The following is a 10,757-nucleotide window of genomic DNA, read 5'->3' on the forward strand; positions in this document are numbered from 1 at the left end:
GCACACTACCCTACTGAAGATGTGCTCTCTGACAATGCTGAATTGGGCTTTTACATGTTTGTACTTGCCATATTAATTTATCCTGTGGTTGTGTAACAAGTTTATATGACATCTTAGGGCATGCAACCTAAACAAATAAAGCTTTGGATTTCATCTTCCTAGTCTGCACAGTGCCACCACTCCATTTCTGATGGAGGTAACTATTTTATGGAGCAGGATTCCTGTCTGGTCCCGAGATGCATGCGGATCCTGACTACATTAAGTATATGATTACCAGGATTAATAAAGAAAGTTGCACCTTTGTAGAAGAGGCAAACAGATGAGTTTTTTTCATAGATTCATAGAAACCCTACAGTGCAGAAGGAGGCCATTCGGCCCATCGAGTCTGCACCGACCACAATCCCACCCAGGCCCTACCCCCACATATTTACCCGCTAATCCCTCTAACCTACGCATCTCAGGACTCTAAGGGGCAATTTTTAACCTGGCCAATCAACCTAACCCGCACATCTTTGGACTGTGGGAGGAAACCGGAGCACCCGGAGGAAACCCACGCAAACACGAGGAGAATGTGCAAACTCCACACAGACAGTGACCCGAGCCGGGAATCGAACCTGGGACCCTGGAGCTGTGAAACAGCAGTGCTAACCACTGTGCTACTGTGCCGTATGGTACGGTAGTTTTTTAAAAAAGTAGTGAGCCAATATCCTCTCACCAACACAAATGCAACACACTGTGGATGCTAGAAATCTAAAATAACTGAAAAATGCTGCAAATACTCAGCAAGTCATCCAGTATGTGTGACGTGAAAAATAAAGTGAATGTTTCAGCCTTTCCTTCGCAGACCCGAAACGTGAACTCTCCACAAATTCTGCCTGCCCTGCATATTTCAATGACAAGATGTGGAGATGCCGGCGTTGGACTGGGGTAAGCACAGTAAGAAGTCTCACAACACCAGGTTAAAGTCCAACAGGTTTATTTGGTAGCAAATACCATAAGCTTTCGGAGCCAAGTTCCGCACACATGAGGACGGCCTAAACCGGGATGTTGGATTTATGTCACATTATCAGTAACCCCCACAGCTTGCCCCTGGTCTTGCATAATCTCACTAGCTGTTCTGTCTGGAGACAATACACATCTCTTTAACCTGTGTTTAATGTTCCCTCCACCCACATTGTCTGTATCTTTTAAGACCTGGCTGGCTGTAGAAACTTTCATTCTAATTAGTATTCTGCAACTTGATTTGTGTGTCTGTGCACTGTTGGAGAACAGAGACCACTCCATCTGACGAAGGAGCAGCACGCTCCGAAAGCTTATGGTATTTGCTACCAAATAAACCTGTTGGACTTTAACCTGGTGTTGTGAGACTTCTTACTGTATTTCAATGACAAAACAGAGTACAGGAAAGAGATAGAATCGGGTGAACTGGTGCGACAACAATAATTTCTCCCTCAATGTCGACAAAACAAAGGAGATTGTTGCCGACTTCAAGCAGCGTAGTGGAGGACATAGAAATGGTTGAGAGCTTGTGTCCAGGTCACCAACAATCTGTCCTGCTTCCACCACACCGATTTAGTTAAGAAAGCCCACCAATGCCCCTACTTTCTCAGAAGACTAAGGAAATTTGGCATGTCCGCTACGATTCTCACCAACTTTTACAGATGCACCATAGAAAGCATTCTTTCTGGTTGTATCACAGCTTGGTATGGCTCCTGCTCGGTCCAAGACCGCAATAAACTACAAAGGGTTGTGAATGAAGCCCAGTCCATCACACAAAACAGCCTCCCACCCATTGACTCAATCTACACTTCCTGCTGCCTCGGAAAAGCAGCCAGCATAATTAAGGTCCCCCATGCACCCTGGACATACTCCATCAGGAAAAAAGATACAAGTCTGAGGATATGTACCATCTGACTCAAGAACAGCTTCTTCCCTGCTGCTATCAGACTTTTTAATGGACCTACCTTGCATTAAGTTGATCTTTCTCTACACCCTAGCTATGACTAACACTACATTCTGCACCCTCGCCTTTCCATCTCTATGAACGGTATGCTTTGTATAGCACACAAGAAACAATACTTTTCACTATGTTAATACGTGACAATAAATCAAATCACTTCCGATGTTAACTACTTTTATTCCATATCCTCTATTGTCTCCTACTTGCCTTTGTTTTGTTCTTTAAGTATTTTAAAACCCACTCACTTTTTTTCTCTCCCCATTGCTTTCACCAGACTGGAATAGAGCAGCAGTAACAACAATCTTAACTTCTTGCCTATCCTCTCATTCAAGAGCACCTGTTAAAATGTAAACAATACTCTGTGGACCAATAGAAATACAGCTCTGGTCTTTCTCCTGTTCTTTCGATTGACTACTGTCCACAAATTTAAGAACTTAGCAGGGACTCATTGTAATTTGTGATATGAAGCAAGAATCGTTTAGACAACAGCAGATGGAACGCCAGTTGATATTACAGGTCATGAATGAATTGCCACTTTCCCATAAATATAAAGGGACACTAGTAAATTCTAGAAATGTTAAAGACTCTCACTTAATATCTAGTATTAGAGACTCCACAGCTAGGACTTTAACCTAGTTTGATCCACGGAAAGTGCTGTCGAGATTGAATTTACAAAATACTTACGTCAAGCCGTAACTTTTTTCACTTCAAGTCACTGAATAAAGGAAGAAAACCAGCTTCAGAGGGAACAAGGTAAATAATCTGATATATTTTGCCCACATTCCGTTTCTTCTTAATTACCAGCAATTTGTATACAGGCATTAAAATGATTTGGCCCAAAACTAGAAAACCCACATTTGTTCAAGTTATTTGACATAGGTCAGAGTTTTGAGCACTTTGATTAGTGACCTTGTCTCTGTGGCCACAACTTGGATTTGGAGGTCAGCTTAGGCCAACTGATCTCAGCTAATGAGTTTGCAGCCTAGAAAGAAACTTGGATGATTTGACTGTGTGGCAGTACACTATTTAAGAAACAAAAAACAAATGTCCACGATGCACTGTAGGTACAATATAGTTAAGGGAGAGGTGGCTTTATTATTTCAAAAGCATAATTTTCTTCCCATCCTCTGCCTAGCAGGCCCTCGGCAGTGGCTGCCTTTATTGGTGCCATCTTGCAGCCGTTTAGGAGTAACTGAAAATACCTCCTTCCCCAGCACAAATAAAACAAAGCAATGTAGCTTCTGGCTCCTGTGTCAGTTACTTTTATTCTATAATTGGAGGGAGGCTTGCTGCTAGGCATAAAACCCATTTGTTGGATGTCCCAAGAGGTAAGCATACAGAAAATGAGCCAAGCGGTGAGGTATGCCCTCTCCTGTCTTGTGATCACATTTACCCCCTACTTGCGGACCCTTATGGCAAAAGGGCGTAGACCTGACATTATGAATCACCTCTACTCTGTCAAGCTAACCCCACCCTGTGTGTCTAGTCATAAGTGTTACATGAAATGGATGGAAAATCTGTCATAAATTCTACTCATTTAACTGTTCCAGGTTAACTAAATTGTCTATTCACTTATAGCCTGATTCTCAATATGATAGAATGTACATTCAATTTGTTTAACACACAATCATGTGGTACATCTTTCTATGATATGTAGAAGAGTCACTCGACTGATTCCTGGGATGGAAGGGTTATCCTAGGAGGAAAGGTTGGGCAGGCTAAGCCTGTACCTGTTGAGTTTAGAAGAATGAGAGGTGATCCTGAGAGGACTTGACAGGTTAGCTGCTGAAAGGATGTTTCCTCTTGTGGGAGACCCAAGAATTTATTGGACAGGGTTTAATTCTTGAGTGACAAAGGAGTCAAAGAGTACAGGGGGCAGGGAGGAAAGTGGAGTTGAAGCTGTATTCAAATCAGCCATCATCTTATTGAATGGCGGAGCAGGCCACATGGGCTGAATGGCCTGTTCCTAATTCATTTGTGTGCACATAAAGGCTTTATGGTTAAATCCATGGTTCTCTCTCATTTACTTAGATACAAAGCGGGTGAAGATTAGTAAGAGGATAAGGTTTTCTTACAGAAGGGGTGACTGCTGTTGAATCCAAATGAAACTTCTACGGTCAAACTCAAAGCACAGCAAAGTCTACTAAAGAAACCAAATTCCTGCACCAGAAACTATCTGAATGTTGCTAGATCTGTTCAGAATCTCGCATTATAGAGACAAGAGTGAAGCTCAGTGTCCCTCACGTCCAGGAAAGCACTTGACCTCTGCTAGTCATCTCATGGGCACACAGATGAAGTTAGCAACTCAGCACAAGAAACGGAAGAAAATAATTACAAATCCAAATCTGAGGGTTTCACAGTGAATAGCCGCAGCATTAGAACTACTGCAAACTCGTGTGCCGTCATTCTACAACAACTTCCATTTATATTGTGCCTTTAAACTAGCAAACCATTCCAAGGCACTTGGACAATTCACAGTTCAACTGGCTCTTCACAATTCTGTCCTGTATGCAGAATATTTTATGACAGTTTATACTGTGATAAGCTTTGCAGTCCCAATTATGTACAGGAATACAGTTAAATAACTCCTGACATTTATTGCTATGTTACACAGAAGCAAACACCAATAGTTTCTTATTTGTATAAATAACCTAGAAATCCTAAAGAAATGGAATTCTTGTTTAAAAAAAATGAGTGTATTTCTGGAGTACTTCTCAGGTTTGGAAAGGTTATCTGCTGTTCTTTGTGATTTGTGCAATGGCTAACGAGATTGTATGGGGAGGCAGATTGATGTACTTATCGTGAATAACAAGAGTACTAAGGGGCAGAAAAAGACAATATTTGGAAGGTAGTCTCAAATACTAAATAAAAATAATGAAAACATGGGTTTCTTATTTTTTGCCCTCTCCATAGTATTTCTCCAGACGCTTGAGAAATAAAGTTGCTATCATTTTGCTAAGAAGTATTGTGAACCAGGGTATTCATTTTACAGTGCACAGCAAGATCATTTCTACAAAGGCTACTTTCTAGAAACACATCTCCACATTATCATGGGGCTACCAGTAAAAGACCTGCAAGTTTTCTAGAGTCCTTTTGGATTACGTTTAGTCTTTTAAGTTATTGCAATTATTTTATCTCATCTTCCCCAATCACAAGGGCATCAGGCCAGCCTATAGAGTTCTGATGATAATAAAATCAACCACAATTAAATGCGGGGGAGGAATTAAATCCACATCCTTCATCATAATTACCTTTGATTACCAAAATCACAATGGTTCAATGGCACTACCTACAAGACAGTTGTTGCTGTATATGAAGCCCTTTGAAACATTCATTCAAGAAATGTGTTGAAAGTGTCATTCAAATCTTTTTCACTTTTTAAAAAGACATGCATGTACTCAAAGTTAGGAGTGTGCATTTTATGGTTTTAAATTTATGTCTATTTTGAAAATTCAACATAAATGCTGTTTTGCTTTTGCATTGAGAGAGCCTGATGGAAAAAAATGTTGTATCATTTGGGAAGTTGAGCAATTATTTTTCAAAGATTTTTTATAAAATGAAACATTTTTAAAGCAAATGATAATGATACAGTTTAAGAGAAACAGAAAGGTGGTTAGAATGTCAATGAGTTAGGCATCAACACTGTTGCCCCAAAGACAAGTTTTTTTTTGCCAGTCTCAGTTGTGAAAAACCTCACCTCTGTTGTGTTGGGAAGTCACTTATTCCTGGAAACTTAGCAGAGGCTTTTCACACAAGCCCATGCCTCTCTGCATGGAGAAACTCATCAAGTATCAGGTTTGCAGTAGAAAGCTAATATACAGGCTTTCAACCAAAAGCTTAGGGTGCAGATTTACAAGTTATTTTGGTTCAAGTCAAGTAATAAGACATGGAGATTTGGGGAAATGCAGCAGCATTACTTTATACTCTTACATGAAGACAAGTTATACTTGAGTATATCCAAACTTAATTACTTTCTATTCAAAACAAGACAGCACGTTTTGTTCCAGCCTTGACTCACTCAAACATGAAGGATTAGAAGCATATATGAAGGAAAGTGCAAAAGACAATTATCACACAATTTACACTATCATATAACTACATATTAGACAGTCAGCTCTGGAATACGAAGTGCAAGCTATTACCTTACAGGAGTACCTGCTACTACTGAACTGGAGCAGCTATGCATAGCAAACCTGAATTTTACAACACATGGCCATCTTTAAAGAAAGATATGTCCGCTTGTTCCATGCTATTTGCCTCATTGTCATGTTTTATAATAGTGTGCCTTTTATTTACTATTAAAGCTTGTTGCCACATGTTCAATTAAAAGCTTCTATGACTACTAAATGGTGCCTTGTCTGTAGTGGGCTCAGGCTCCTTTGAAAGCTTAGAGGGCAAGTACACCACATGGTATAGCACTAAGTTATATAGGTGTCAGCATGTAAACATTTGTGGATAACGATACCAACAGTTGTATCCATAAAAGCCTTTGGCCTGGGACAGTATTGATCTTTATTAGTTATTCTGATGCTTTTTGTAACATTAGACCATAAGACCATAAGACATAGGAGCGGAAGTAAGGCCATTCGGCCCATCGAGTCCACTCCACCATTCAATCATGGTTGATTTCAACTCCATTTACCCGCTCTCTCCCCATAGCCCTTAATTCCTCGAGAAATCAAGAATTTATCAATTTCTGTCTTGAAGACGCTCAACGTCTCGGCCTCCACAGCCCTCTGTGGCAATGAATTCCACAGACCCACCACTCTCTGGCTGAAGAAATTTCTCCTCATCTCTGTTCTAAAGTGACTCCCTTTTATTCTAAGGCTGTGCCCCCGCGTCCTAGTCTCCCCTGTTAATGGAAACAACTTCCCTACGTCCATCCTATCTAAGCCGTTCATTATCTTGTAAGTTTCTATCAGATCTCCCCTCAACCTCCTAAACTCCAATGAATATAATCCCACGATCCTCAGACGTTCATCGTATGTCAGGCCTACCATTCCTGGGATCATCCGTGTGAATCTCCGCTGGACCCGCTCCAGTGCCAGTATGTCCTTCCTGAGGTGTGGGGCCCAAAATTGCTCACAGTACTCCAAATGGGGCCTAACCAGTGCTTTATAAAGCCTCAGAAGTACATCCCTGCTTTTGTATTCCAAGCCTCTTGAGATAAATGACAACATTACATTTGCTTTCCTAATTACGGACTCAACCTGCAAGTTTACCTTTAGAGAATCCTGGACTAGGACTCCCAAGTCCCTTTGCACTTTAGCATTATGAATTGCATTTATCTGGTGAACTATTGTGCTTTTTAAATAGTTTTCTCAAATCATTAAAATTCAGCTGATCCCTAACCTGTTGTATTTATGAATATTGATAGTCAAATCTGGAGGTTCACCCCTAGAAGAAAAACAAGAGGTTAAAATTGCCAGAGAGCTGGAAGAGGGGAAGAATACTAGTGCTGGAGCATTCTTTGAGGAGACACTTATAAATTGATATTAAAAAAACCTGTTGCTGATGGAGAGGTAGTGTAAACCCGTGACTGCTACCATCGAGAAGGATTAAGTTATTGAAATTATTTTATCTCATCTTCCCCAATCACAAGGGCAGTAGATGCTGGGAATGCCACCAGTGGAAGCTCCTCTCCATCCCCATACTCATAGAATCATAGAAACCCTACAGTGCAGAAGGAGGCCATTCGGCCCATCGAGTCTGCACCAACCACAATCCCACCAAGGCCCTACCCCCACATATTTACCTGCTAATCCCTCTAACCTACGCATCTCAGGACTCTAAGGGGCAATTTTTAACCTGGCCAATTAACCTAACCCGCACATCTTTGGACTGTGGGAGGAAACCGGAGCACCCGGAGGAAACCCACGCAGACACAAGGAGAATGTGCAAACTCCACACAGACAGTGACCCGAGCTGGGAATCGAACCCAGGACCCTGGAGCTGTGAAGCAGCAGTGCTAACCACTGTGCTACCGTGCCGCCCCTGGAGACTGACTTGGAAATATATGTTGCTTCACTGTTGCTGGGCCAAAATCCTGGAATTCCCTCCCTAACACTATGGGTGTCCCTCAAGGACTAGAGGGGTTCAAGGCGGCAACTTACCACCATCTTCTGAAGGGCAGGTAGGGATGGGCGATAAACTCTGGCCTAGCCAGCAATACCCATATCCCAAGAATAATTGGCTAATTAGCTCTTTGAAGAATTTACTATGCTACATATATAATTTAATTTTATTTGGTCAATGGACAAGAGTGACCATAAAGCCCCTGGAGCCTGCTTTCACATTCGGAGCTAATCTTCCTCCACTCCATTTGCCTTTCCCCATTGCTATCCCTATACCCTTTGGTTCTCTGATCAAATGTGTCTCAGTCTTGCAAATGCTCAGTTTAGCATTGACAATCTTCTGGAGTAGAAAATTTTAAAAGATAATCAGTCCACTAAGTATTCCTTTGGTATAAAACAGCATATTCACTAATTCAGCCACGAGAGTTGCTGCAAAATGTATACAGCACACATTTTAGTTAATTGTGTCACGTGGCCAGTGTCACATCTCAAAGGAAAATTCAGTTCTACCTTACTAGCAGATTAAGAATTTACATTACCCTTTCCACTCAAAATATGCCAAATCATTTAATTTGTCACAGGCACTGACATTGCAACAATGACTACATGACATTGGCTGTAAAGCACTTGGATACATCTGGTGGTCATGAAATGCAAACAAAAGCCCATTTTATGAAAGAGCAATCTGGTCAGGTAATCAGAACTTGTAGTGGGTGCTGTATTGAAATGGCAAAAGTATTCTCCACCTGAATTGAACTTTCACTTGAATACCGCCATTTCAATACAGCACCCACGACAAGAATGTTCCAGGTTTATTTGCAAAAGTGCAAGTAACCTTTTGATGGTTTAGTAACTAAATGCACCATATGATGTAGTATTAAACCACACCAAGTCTGGCCCGGTGTTGGTTTGACAAGCAATCAGATTTGAGTTAAAGCTTACCTTACAAAAAAACCAAATTGAATAATGTTGGGCAAGGACAAAAGAAAAGCCCTGGTAGAACAAAATGGGCCTATATTCTCTGGTGTTCAGAAGAATGAGGGGCGATCTCATTAAGATTATACCTTTCAGTTTAATAGGGCAAATGCTGAGATGTTGTTCAAGTCTAAAATTAGGGACCAGTGTCAAGATAAGAGGCTGGCCATTTAGACCTGAAAGTTCTTCACTTAGTGGACTGATTATCTTTTGAAATTTTCTACTCCAGAAGATTGTCAATGCTAAATTGAGCATTTGCAAGACTGAGACACATTTGATCACTGAGAACCAAAGGGTATAGGGATAGCAATAGGGAAGGCAAATGGAGTGGAGGAAGATGAGCTCTGAATGTGAAAGCAGGCTCCCGGGGCTTTATGGTCACTCTTATTATACGAACAGGGTTTCTCAATTTATGGCTGAATTCCTGTGCCACCTTTCTCACCTTTAGTCACCTGGTACAGGAGGGGGGAGGGAATGGGTATGGCAGGTCAGGTGACCTTGGTGTTCTGCTCTTGGGCCTGGAGCTATTCACAGCTCCAGGGGAGTTCAGCTCACAGGCAGCCAGATAACTCCGTCTTTTTCCTGCTGGTATCCCTGGAGGCATCAATGACGTTCCAGGGAGCTCCAACACAAGCTCAAAACCTTTTGGTGACCAATGGCCAATGCAAAGTGTAATTGTTTAACTGCCAGAAACATTATAGTTTGGAATGGTCAATTTCTTCAGTTAGAGCTTAGATTAGTGGTGCCTCGATAAGAGGAGGCACTTGCTGAGCTGGCCCTCAGTTGCTGACACTGTCAAAATAAAGATCTGCTTCAAAATGGAAAATTGATGTCTCAGTGAAGCAACCTGATTCTACTGTATCACTGTCATTGTTTTAACAAAAGTCAGATTCAACTATTTAACATAAGAAATAGGATCTGGAATAGGTCATGTTGCCTTGAGCTTGTTCCACCAAAATCATGGCTGATCTTCTATCTTACATCCACCCTTGCATGATAATACCCTTCAATTCCCTTAATACCCTATACACTATAGTTAAGAAAGCCCACCAACTCCTCTACTTTCTCAGAAGACTAAGGAAATTTGGCATGTCCGCTACGACTCTCACCAGTTTTTACAGATGCAGCATAGAAAGCATTATTTCTGGTTGTACCACAGCTTGGTGTGGCTCCTGCTCTGTCCAAGACCACAAGAAACTACAAAGGGGCATGAATGAAGCCCAGTCCATCACTCAAACCAGCCTCCCATCCATCAACACTGCCGCTGCCTCAGCAAAGCAGCCAGCATAATTAAGGACCCCACACACCCCAGACATTCTCTCTTTCACCTTCTTCCGTCAGGAAAAAAGATACAAAGTCTGAGGTCATGTATCAACTGACTCAAGAACAGCTTCTTCCCCGCTGCCATCAGACTTTTGAATGGACCTATCTCGCATTAAGTTGATCTTTCTCTACACCCTAGCTATGACTAACACTACATTCTGCACTCTCTCCTTTCCTTCTCTATGATCGGTATGCCTTGTCTGTATAGCGTGCAAGAAACAATACTTTTCACTGTATGCAAATACATGTGACAATAATAAATCAAATAGTACCCAAAAATCTATTGATCTGTTTTGCTAAGAACATATGAAATAAATTTAAAGGAGAACATAAGAGCTTTACTCCTAGATCGCTATTAAAACAGCTACCATTCTAATACTAATCAATAAGATTTCACTTAGTGAATGGTGGTAGCATCCAGTATC

The sequence above is a fragment of the Mustelus asterias genome, chromosome 13 (assembly GCF_964213995.1).
Source record: "Mustelus asterias chromosome 13, sMusAst1.hap1.1, whole genome shotgun sequence".
NCBI lineage: Eukaryota > Metazoa > Chordata > Chondrichthyes > Carcharhiniformes > Triakidae > Mustelus > Mustelus asterias.